Source organism: Phoxinus phoxinus (genome assembly GCF_949152265.1).
Source record: "Phoxinus phoxinus genome assembly, chromosome: 4".
Lineage (NCBI taxonomy): Eukaryota > Metazoa > Chordata > Actinopteri > Cypriniformes > Leuciscidae > Phoxinus > Phoxinus phoxinus.
In genome coordinates, this window is record NC_136879.1 from 14,051,233 (window position 1) to 14,064,411 (window position 13,179).

Consider the following 13,179-nt stretch of genomic DNA (forward strand, 5'->3'; position numbering starts at 1 on the left):
ACCACGCTCCCTTGTGTAGCCCTTAGCTGTTCTCCATATGCATTCCCGCCTGTACTTGACAAGTCACCTTTATTTATAGCGCTTTATACAATACAATTTGCAACAAAGCAACTTTACAGTTATAAAAAAGGAAAGTAATGATTCAGTGATGCAAACATAATTCAATTCTGCTGTAAATCATTATTCAGTTTAAATCAGTTCATCACTTCTGGTATGAGTTGAGTTTATCTATAAAGCAGCTCTGCAGAAAACGGGTGATAGGGTCTGTGTCTGTGCAGAGGACTTTCCTGGTTCTCATGGTCTTCGCTGGGGATCTGTCTCTACGGCTCGTCTAGTTGTAGAGGTCTCTGCTGACATTCAGGGCTGTGTGTGAGACAGACTAATATAAGCATAGACGCAAGCAATTCCTCTTATGATGTAACAAGTACATCAGATGTTATTGGAAAGTGCTGTGACACTTCTTTGCACTATATAATGTATGTTTGCTCATGTGTGTGTCCTTGATTTTGGTGGTTTATGTTTCTTTCATGTCTTGTCTCATTTTCTCTCAATAAATGTATGATGTTGTTGAACTTGAGATCTCTTCTAAAACTATAAAAGAGACCATTGTGAGTTTTTGTCTCAGGAGACAAGTGTGAGAAGCAAGGGAGACTCAAGCAGGAGACTCTCCATTTGATGTCAAAGTAACCTCATTTTTTGTCTAGGAGAAGCATTTGAGATGTTAAAGAGATCTAATTGTTTATTTTTATTTCCTATGGGGTGTCTGTTTCCCGAACAAGGCTAGGAAGACTCTTCCAAAGTTTTGGTGCTAAATAGGAACAGGATCTACCGCCTGCAGTTGATTTTGATATTCTATGTATTTTCAACTGGCCAGAATTGAGACCACGATAAACGTGAGGGACTATAATGCGTTACGAGCTCACTTAAAGGTGAACTATGCAGGTTTTTTACCTTAACCGGACAGCTGGAAACTCATTGGAATGGTTATATTACTTTTTTCGGGTTGAATGGTGGTTGTCTCGCACCCCCCTATCGCCTGTGAGCGGAAAAAACACACTTGCAACTTTGGGCCAGCGGGCGCAGCGTCAGGAAGTATCGCGTGATATCAGGCCTTGCGATTTAACGAATTGCTTTACGGCAAAATAAAAACTGCTAAAATTCTGTCATTATTGTGCTCCCTCACGCTGTTCGAACCCGAATGAAGAAGACGTTGTAAAGAATGTCCCGTCTGCTTTGATGTCGTTGATCTACTAGCCTCTGGTATCTGAAAGTCGACAACAAGTTTTTCGACAGTGTTGCCAAATATCTATTCCGAAGCTGTAGGGGGAGCTCTATAGAGAAACCTGCGAGCAAACAGCGAAGAAATTCCCAAAACTGCATACCCCTGCTTTAAGTACTGGGGAGCTAAACCATTTAGTACTTTATGAGTGATCAGCAAGATTTTAATATGTATGCAATGATCTGGCAAGAACTCGAGCTGCTGTGTTTTGGACCAGCTGGAGTTTGTTTATTAAGCGTGCAGGGCAACCACCCACAATAGCATTACAATAATCTAGCCTTTAGTGTCATGAATGCATGAACTAACTTTTCTGCATTGGTCAAGCATATGTTGTAATTTAGATATATTTTTAAGATGAAAAAATACGAGTTTTCAAATGCTAGAAATGCTGCTTTCAAATGAAAGATGGCACCAAAGAGCACACCCAGGTTCCTAACCGACGATGAAGACTTGACAGCAGCGACCCGGTGTTAAACAGTACTCTAGGTTATTACGTGAGGATTTTTCTGTGCAGTAAGTGTTGTGTTACTTTGTCGTATGCTAGAGTTTTTTTGTGCATCCTCCGGTTGCTTTCATTTTTTAATCGTTGTAGTGCTTTGCCCTGTCTTGTCCTGTTTTTGTTCTGTGTCAGCTTCAGTCCTTTGCCTTGTCCTGCCCGAGGTTTTGCACCAACCTTCTGTTGGCCTTTGCCTTCTAGTCTCAGTCAAGCCCCTTGATTCTGGTTGCTGGGCCGAACTGACTCCTGGTTTCAAATTCTGACCTTCTGCCTGGCCCTAACTTTCCTTTGTGTTTGCCCTCCTGACTGTCTGCTTCCTTGATCTGACCATCTGGCTCTGACCCTCCCCCCGCCTGGCTCTGACTTTGCCCTTGTGTTTGCCCTGCAGCCTGTCTGTTTCCCTTGTCTGACTACCTGGCTCTGACCTCTGCCGGGATATTAGTTATCTCTCTGCCTTCGCCTTGCGGTTGGAGTTAGTTCTGGGATTATTTGTCCAGTCGACAATTTCCCTTGATGTTTCTTTGTTTTCTAAATTAAGTTTCTGTTTTGCAGTTTAGCACTTGGGTTCAGTACCAAACCTGATATTGGGGGCGATACTGTATTTAGTTCAATGGACTTCATATCTTTATTTTATAAAATCCCTTTGTGTATAGTCAAGTCAAGTCAAGCCACCTTTATTTATATAGCGCTTTTAACAATGTAGATTGTTTCAAAGCTGCTTTACAGAGATAAACGGATAATTTAAGGTAACAGATTGTTTTGGCTTTATAGCGGTTCTTGAAATAAAGATATTTTCCAGCTAAAGTTAGTTTTGATTGATTCACTTCCGTCGAAGTGATCATTTGTTATTAAATTAGGGGCCGCTAAGACGACACAGTTTTTCTCTAAACAGACTTTAAACGCGAACCTGTGAGAAATAACTATCTTCCACTAGAATAACAAGTACACTAGATGTGTACTTTATAAATCGTACACATCGATTTACGGTGGAAGAGTGACCCTTGACCCGACGCACAACATAATGCCGAACGTAAAAGCTCAGAGGATCGAGCAAAACAAAATCCCAGTCACAAATTAGAAGTTTAAAACGATAATTTTAAAAGAGAAATGTGGGAGGAGTTGAGTTTGTTGCCCTGTTTGTTTGAACCTTGAGAGGCGTCAAAGCTTACGCTACTCCTACATCCTACCTCATACAAGCATCACAAGTTACTCTTGTGGCGCAAATCGACTTGCGTTTTATGTGTACGGTCGTCTACCGGAAGCTATTTTAGATACTCGATAGTTTTAAATATGGATATTTTTCTTAAAAAACAAATATTTGCACGGATATGTACACAGATATTTTTCTTACACATCGCTTCACTTCAGAAGGCCTATATTAACCCCCGGAGCCGTGTGGAGCACTTTTATGATGGATAGATGCACTTTTATGATGGAGAGATGCACTTTTATGATGGATAGATGCACTTTTATGATGGATAGATGCACTTTTATGATGGAGAGATGCACTTTTATGATGGAGAGATGCACTTTTATGATGGATAGATGCACTTTTATGATGGATAGATGCACTTTTATGATGGAGAGATGCACTTTTATGATGGATAGAGGCACTTTTATGATGGATAGATGCACTTTTATGATGGAGAGATGCACTTTTATGATGGATAGATGCACTTTTATGATGGATGGATGCACTTTTATGATGGATGGATGCACTTTTATGATGGAGAGATGCACTTTTATGATGGATGGATGCACTTTTATGATGGATGGATGCACTTTTATGATGGATGGATGCACTTTTATGATGGATAGATGCACTTTTATGATGGATGGATGCACTTTTATGATGGATAGATGCACTTTTATGATGGAGAGATGCACTTTTATGATGGATAGATGCACTTTTATGATGGATAGATGCACTTTTATGATGGATGGATGCACTTTTATGATGGATAGATGCACTTTGATGGACTTCAAAACAGAAACGGCCATTCACTGCCATTATTAAGCTTGGAAGAGCCAGGACATTTTTAATATAACTCCGATTGTACTCGTCTGAAAGAAGAATGTCATATACACCTAGGATGGCTTGAGGGTGAGTAAATCATGGGGTAATATTAATTTTTGGGTGAAATAACCCTTTAATGCATACATTTTTTTTTTGGCCTTATTTTTTTCTATCAATTTGAACAAAATAAAAGTATAGATATGCATATAAAGGCATAATAAATCTCTTAAGACTCAGGTGTCACGAAGATGAAGGTGGATGAAGACGAAGGTACACAGGATCCAATACGAAGTAATTTTTAATGATACAATAAACACAGGAGCAGATAGATATAAATGTATTTATTTATTAATTCATGAAAACAGATCTATGAACAAGCAAAACTGAATGCGTGTGACATTAGGGCTTATGATCTGTTTCTATCAGGGTTAATAACAAAATCAAGGCATTGAACCAATTAATTTGTAGTGCACTGACAACATACTTTTATATAATTAGTTTAATAATAAGGTTAATAAAATGAAACAAAAACACACACACACACAAAAACAACAACTTTAAGATACTTATGGACATCAAAACATTTGAGCTGCAGATGATAACTTCACTCTCATTTGAAAGTGACCTATAGGATTTATTAATTATTTTTTTTATGTAAATTTAGAATATAATTTTTTTATATACATTTAAATTACCTCATGGATGTAGCTGGTTTGGGTCAGGGTTTTAGTGGCACCAGCTGCTGAAGTAAAAGTGGCATATTCAAACTATTTTGACGTAGTTCTTTTACATTTACCCACTTTAAGTGCATATTGCCCGCCGTGCACAGTTACCCAAAGCCCCCGGGGTGGTGGTGGTGCCAGGGCTTGGGCCTGCCATCGCTGCTTGCAGCTATATTTTGTTGTTGAGACTTGAAGGTGTCTACTGAAACTGACTTTAAAAAAAAAAAAGCCATAAAGCCATTCTGAGTGATATTCACAGGACTACGAAGTGTGATAACCAGTCTCCCCATTTGTGTTAACTTTAAATGTGATAGCCTGCATGACTTGAACAAGAACATGTTGTAAGCAGGTGATAATCAGCACAACATGACACTCACTCAAAAAGGACCCTGCTTGAACACAGACTGTTATATATATTATAACAGCTGAACAGAAAGTTATATGACAGATAAAAAAACACTACAAAACATTCAGGTTTTAATTAATCCACTGCTCCCTGTACTCACTAAATAAAGTTTTTTAGAAGAAGTTTGTTGAGTGAATATTCTAAACTTTATTACAGTCAATATTATAAACCAGTGTTTAGTTTTTCATGCCATAAATGGTATTTTTATATTGCTGTCAGAGAACAAACAACTACCTTTTCCTGCAATATATTTATGCATAATGCATTCTGTTTAATTAAAAATTAATTTACAGTAAATGCCTTTGGCTTTAATGAAATCCACCCAACAATGCAGTATTTATATAAAATCTACATATGATTACTCAGAGTAATTATTAATTCATGCACACAATTGAATATACATGCAGACTTTTATATGTGATATGCCAGTAATTTATCTAATTTATGATTTAAACATTTTTTTTTGTTTTACAGTACAACTAGTTTATTCAGTTTCTGGTTACTGTGTCTGCTTCTGTATAAGACAAATTGGACCCACTTTATATTTCTAACATCTAAATTAATAATTTGATGCAATGTGCTTTTTTTGTACATACATGTTTTACACTGTACACATATTTACAAAAATATGCATGTAATTACATCTATAATTCCACCCTTCGACCTAACCATACCCCAAAACCTGTCCCTAACGGCGGTGATCCACTTGTCCGTGCGATACTTCTGTTGCGCCGCACTCCACTTTATTCCTATGGGTGACGTCAAGCGACCTTGACGCGCCCGCAAAACATTCCGGGAAGGCGGCGCTTCATGTGAAAAAATTACGCGCGTCAAAAAGCCGATGCCCTTCTTTATGCAAATTAATTCAGTTGAACGCGACACGGCTATCCAATAGAAGCACGGGGGGGAAGTCTCTCGCAGGTCCTTTGTTCTAGACTGGCCGCTGGTTCAAAACCACGCCCATAGCGGTAAACTAGAGGAACGCCCATCAACGTACAAATGTGGGGAGGCGTCGCGACACCACGCGACATTCGTGTCGGACAAGTGGATCAGTACCGTAACTTTAACCATATCCCACCTCAAAAGTGTTTTGCAATAAAACATGAACACAAGTAGCAATGGTATCTAACCATTTTTTATACAAGTATATAACAATTAAAGACACCTAATATATGTTACTGTAGATCTGTATTCTTTTGGCGCTTTTCCACTGCATGGTACAGCTCACTTTTGGGGGATTTTCCACTGTGTACAGTACCTACAGTAGTACCTTGTACTTTTTTAGTACCCCCTCGTACTGATACTAAAATGAGACGTGTAAACACTGCAGATCACTGATTAATCGGAGAGAATAGTCACTACAGCGTCATTTGGATTTGCGACACGAAACACCAAACCCACTAGATTTAAATAATCAGCAACAACCATCATTTGTTCACACGACTTTTTTAAATGACTTGCTTTAAACGACCGCTGCACGCAACTTGAAAAAAGGAATGGCTTTATCATGGTCAGAAGATGAGGTGGCGCAACTATAACGATCAGTCTATAGTCCCATCCACTTTGAAGTGGTACTAAACTGCAGTGGAAAAGCAAACCCCGAGCCAAAGTAAATGAGCGGAGTCGTACCACGTAGTGGAAAAGCTCAGTTTGGGGGGATTTTCCTTGGTTTTCAGTTAGTTTTTTGTTTTTGTTTGATCTGTTTCTATGGTTATTCATTTTTAATTAGTATTTGTACCTGTTGTTCATTTTGTTAATTACCAATTTTGGTCTGTGTATTTAAAGGTGATGTATGTAAGATTGAAAGCTAGTGGTTGAAATGGGTACTGCAGTCCAGATTCAAAATATTGGAGAGTTGTTTCCTTCGCCCCCTCCTCATCAGACTCGACGCTCACGCTGGTTGCCAGATTGAGGACACGCAACAGGAACAAGCGCAATTGACAATGGAAGGCGAGGAGATATACACACTGTAAGTTGATGAGTTAATTTATTGATATATGATGAGTTGATATAATGTTTTAATATGCTCCGGTTTATAGAGATTTGTAGATGGGTGTGGAGGCTTTTTAGGTCGGGTAGAATCTGTGATCTCTGACCCAGTTTGTTCGCTGGCTTTCCGCCAACTGGCAACCTGTGGTGGCGAAAGACTATTGGGTAAATTGGCAACCTCTGGTATCGCACAGACCAAAACAAAAACGTATATTTCGCCACGGAACGCACATTTCAAAGTAAAATAACTGGCTGTAGCATTGTTTTTCAGAGAAACGAGTAGGCTATGTGAACTCAGCATGTTTCCTAAATATTTGCAAACATATTATGGAATTATTTGCTTTAGTACATTCAAAAACTTACATACAGCACCTTCAAGGCCTGTGTTTTGTTCTGTTCATTGTCAGTTTTCGCTACTTGGTTTAAAGTTTGTATAAATACAACTTAATGGGTCTCATTCATGAAACACGAGCAGAACGAATGTTTGTGTAAATCGTGTGTAAAGTGGTTCTGGCGTAAATTTTCGCATTCATTAAAATGTTCGTATTTTCCAAATGTTAGTTGGTACGAAAGAAATCTACACCTGCTCCCAGCCACGTGTAAATAGTGCGTTTAACTTCCAAACGTTTTGCTCATTAATAAGGCTGCATTTTAATTCACCTAATCGGGTACATTTACACAGCATTTTGAAAAAATATTATTATATCAATACATATGGTTTTTCTTTTTACTTTTATTATGAGAGCCAGTAATAGCATCTGCAAACAGTACACTTTAATAAAATAATGAATTGCTTTCAATAGGGCTGGGCTATATTTTTTCGAAGTGAACTAATTTGTTTTTTGCAGTCGCTTCATGTCGAACCATTTTCTTTTCACTTCTGGGACTGTTCGATTAACAGATGAAACTCCAGTAACTGCATCTGTAATATCTGCCAAGCTTCCTTTTTTTAGGACCTGATACGCCACTATAGGCTACGCTTGAAAATAAAATGTGGCGTTTTTAATGAACATCTGATAATAAAACTTCAATTTCTGCATCTGAGAAATTGTTCTTTTTCATTCGCTTTTTGAGAAGATGTTGAAATCCTTCGTTTGGTGTCATAATATGATGCCCATATATAGTTGTCAGTCGGATTTAATGGGCGGGATTTATGGTAATTGAGAATGAGCGTGCACGCGCGTCCCATTTACGACTGATTGGAATTCATTAACACACACACACGTTTCACTATCACATCTGACGTTTACGAAGTATTTGTGAATCAGGAGAAGAGTTTTCGGGAAGGTCTCTTTACGTGCAAATCACTCACATATTTACTCGTATATTTACGAATGTTTCATGAATGAGGCCCAATGAGTTTAGATCCAGCACTCATCTTTATTTGCAACCTAACTGTGACAATATACGGCACTTTCAAATTTGCAAATATCCAATTACCAATTTAATCTCTTTTCCTTTACAATACAAATTCATTCACCACACCATATATAATGCTATACGTGTATTTCCTCCGGCCCCTGCATGCTTGTCATTTGCTCTTTAGTTCTGTCTATTTAAACCATGTGTTGTGTCTTGTTCTTTGACTCAGTTCTTATCGTTGCACTTTGTTGGTTGTTCCGGTCCGATCTTGTTCTTGTGCCTGATCCTGAGAATCCGTTTGGTAAAGATTTGAGTTTATTTGTAAATTAAGACTGCTGCACTTGGATCCTGTTTCGTCTCTGCTGCAACCACCATTGTAACGACTAGTAAATATATTTACTGAATATATATCAGTACTGAATACTGAAATGTTGGTACCGTGACAACACTAGCACCATGTATTCCCACAGCGACGAGGGCTCTTTGACAGCGCTTTCCTCATCCTTCCTGGTTTCGGCACCAAATTCGGTTCAAATTTGTCCGTGTATTTAGCACTAAAATCAACCTGCATGACTCATCCCTTGGATTTACCATCTCTAGGTATTATGAGGAAACTTCTGAATAAAATGACAAATCATGGGGGCAGATTTGATAAACAGAGCAAATTAGCGTGAGAGCGCATTTCCAAAACAGCGCCGATGGGAGTGGAAAGTTCTGCGCGGGATCTATTGACGACACGCTTATTAAAGAAGTCAAATAAAACACGTTTTAAACACAAGTCAGATCATTTCCATAATGACCAACGCAATCTACCAGTTAGCGTCTGGTGTAAGACGTGCTTTTTGTGGGCGGCAAACCTTAGTAAATAACCTTGCGAGATTCATTTAAATACTCTCCTCCCATAAATGTTGCGCCTGAAAGGGAAACTCCTACAAATGCATGTGCAACAAGGTCAGCCGCAAAAATAACTGTGTCCAAGCCTTTTCAGCGCAAAATTTTTCACTGCGTGTCTTTAGTAAATCCTGACCCAAAAGAGGGTTTGCGCTGCCACAAGCTGTTAGTAAATTTGGCCCATGGTCTTTTTTACCTTAGATCTAAAGTTGTTGTTTTTTACAATGTGACAGACACTATCGCTAACTGTTAGAAAGTGTAGCCTGCTATTGGAAAAAAAAACTATACTATTTTGAAGACAACTGAACTACTGTCACATTATTGAAAGATGAAGTCAAGTTAGCGGTGTGCTAGAAGTTGACATGTCGGACCGTTCAAACAAACAGAGCAGTGTTTGGAAGGATCCACAGGGCCAATGTGTTTATGCTCTTCAGGAGGTCAGCCTATAAATAGTTTACTTAAACTGGGATAGAAGAAAATTTTCTACCATTAAATTGCACTCCTTACCTTCCATGTGATCCAAATGATCAGTCTACTGTAAACATTAAGAATGAAAAGAGACAGAGCTTAACTGCACAAAAAGATGCATTTCTCTCTCGCGACCTGATTATGAGGGCAGTCGGGATACTTTAAATGAACAGCAATAAATGTCAGAGTCTGATGTCTGTCGTCATGGAAAGTTTTCATGCACTTTCTCTAAAGGCTTGTTCAACAATAAATCTGTACATAGATAACTCTGGAATTTTTCAACAGTGCAATAAGATGATAATCATAACAACACTTGAAGTTTGGCTGTAGATGTGTGTGCATGTTGTGTGTCATGTAATTATTATTTCTGTCCAATATAGGTAATGTTAAATTACAAGTTGTTTTTGTCTCAATATTTCTATGTTGAGTAATACAATCAAAATCTTTAACTTGAATTTCCCGTTGAATGCAGAATGCAGAGCACACAACATTAAGTTGTTAACAAAATGTAAATCTACAGTCAAACTAGATTTACTTGTATCATAATCAAATGTTTTCCTATACAAATCTCACTGCTACAATGCTAGTGTGTTGATGGTTGCTATGTGGTTTCTAGGGTGGTTGCTAGGGTGTTCTGGGCAGTGTCTAGATGTTATTCCTGTACTTAATAATGGCTTCCGCTTTCATTGTTAAGTCTATGAGATTTTTCCTGCATTTTAAAATACTCCAGGTAAAAATGTCCATGTCCAAACGCTTGGTTAAATAGTATAGGGTCTTTGACACTATACAAAAGAGTCCTGTTCACTTTAGCTTCTATTCGTGTCAGTGTTCATTGGTTAGATTTTCAAGATGATGTGACAGGTGAACAGAGAAGCTCCTGGGCTGTTCACATAGGACATGCTGCCCTTGTCTCGACTGTTGACGGCCCTTCTGAGAGAATGACTTCAATGGGAAAGGATTACAGCTGACGGTCAACATATGCTTGTCACTCTCTCAGTTAAATACAGTCAAGCATCATATCTTACATAAAGGCTTATTTTACACTATTTTATAATGGCAATACAAATTTTAAATGTTTCACTACACATGCATACGGTAACTTACACATGGCCTGCGTGCATTTGTTTATTTTGTGTAATTTAAGTTATGGCGGGTTCAGACTACGCTTATATGACTATTACTTGCACAATCCATTTGATGTATAGATATAGTCACTGTATTATATAGCAACTGAGTAAGAGTTGATTAATGAGTGTGTGAATGAATGAGTTACACTGACTGAGTAAATGTTAGTTTTTAATAAACACAGAAACGGAAGCATACACAGAAGTCACATGACATTAACGAGAAACAAGAACGGAGGAATATCGAGGTGTGAGGACGGTAATCAAAGGAACAGTGAGAGTGCTTCAAATGAGGCCATTGTTATGGTCTTGTGACCAAAGAAAGCTTGCGAAAATGTTCAGAAATTCATTGATCATCTCATAGTGTGTTTGACTAGCCAATAAAAATGCAACATGAAATGACGTATTGATCAAGGCGACATGGTGCGAAAACTTAAAACTATTTACTTCAAGCTCTATTTGCAAAATTGGCCTCTTTTCCCGAGCCATGACCGCGTCCTCTTTCACTTCCTCCTCTTTTTTACCGCACATAGAAACCACAATTGCCAAAGTGCGATTCATCTTGCTCTAATAGCTTACCATTAGTTCATGCTGATGACGTTTTATTCTTCTATACTATCTTGTGTTGTACTATCAATAGGTGTCATCCTCACACGGTCTACATACTCGTCATAGTTTACTAGATCCATGTTGTGTGATTTGTAATGGGATTGCCAAAATCACAGTCTGTGAAGCAAGCATAAGACTAAACATGACCATGACAAATAATACTTGTTGCTTTTAAAGTTTTAAAGTTTAAAGTTGTTTTACAACTTTTTGTTTTAGAGATGAACTATTCCTAATTCGAATGATTAATCTTAATTGTTCTGTGAGTTACTGATGGGTTATTTACAGTAATTTTTATATGTTTTGCTATTGGATAGCAAACTATCAGTTACAAATCATCAGTACTGTAAAGAAAATAAAAAAGGTTAAATTTTTTGATAGTCCACTTTAGACATTCAACTAACTACAAATAACTTGTCAACTACATGACTAACTCTGATTAGAGTAATAGTAGATTGTAGTAGATTGTTAGACTGAGGTTTGGGTTACTAATTAGTTGACATGTACTTAATATTAGTATTTAGTATTACCAAATTAAATTAAATACAATTATATTTGTAGAATGTAAACTTTGAAGGCATTTTAACATATTAAATGAGTTAGTTATACGCTACTTTAGACCATTAACGTGTTTAAATGACCGTCTTGTCTTTATAAACTAACCGTGGAACATATTAAATATTTATTTCTGTTATTGATCATAGTTTCTATAGTAGACAAATAGAATAAATACCACATAAAAAAAAACGATGTGTTTGTATTGACTAGTTTTTGTGTGTAGCCTATATGTACAATATGTGATAGATATATGTTATATATCTGCATTATTATAATAATGGTTTATTATAATAACCATTATGCCATCAGCCTGGATATCAGCATTAACACCGGCCGTTGAAAAACATATTTCTACTACTACTATCTTGGAGAATATGGTATCTTTATCAATGTAAATATGGTATATGATAATCAGTCAGGATCAGGGTACACATCAAACTTGTGATACCATCACCATCATAAACCATGAAGGTTGTTTAGTTCATGTTAAAATGTTCGTTAAATCATTGTAATATGTGATTATTCAGAAACAGTTTTTGTTTGCGTTTCTTCTATTTCTCTACACAAGAAATGCTCTTTGACTGTAATCTAAAATCAGTCATTCTGATCAGTCATTTGGAGAGAAGGACCGTTAATAAATATAACAGGCAAATGATCTCAACCATGACCGCTTACAAATCTACAAAAACTCTATAGTGTTTTTAATCATATACCACATTATTATCAAGTGTTCATATTAACAGTATGCTTTATGTTGCATATTGTTCTGTTGCCTTCGCAATTCTCTATCTTTCCTGGGATAAACTATTCGTTGTTAGAGATTGTAAGTAAATACTGTCAACACAGAACCAAGCCAGGAGTCAAGACCGGCTTAAAAAGTGCAGGCTGCATGTGGCAGGATTACATAACCGTGTGTGTGTGTGTGTGTGTGTGTGTGTGTGTTAGACGGGGAGGGATACACTTGTCAGGAGAGCCTGTGTGTCCTCTCTGCTACGGCTGTCACTGTGACTATATTGAGGGCTCAGGGCTGGTGACGTGGATGTGACCCGGGTCTTGGCGTTCCCACTGCACACTGTGGTTCCTCTGCATGTGTGGGCAGGGTTGCAGGCCAAACATGGCCACAGCGCAGTGTCGTGTGTGTGACAGTGTTGCTGCCAAGCTGCCAGAGCGTGTGTGTGTGTGGAGGCACGAGTGGCATGCTACACTGGTGTATGATTGGCTTGTGTGGAACCAGTTTACTAGTGCTTTGGTCATTCATCTC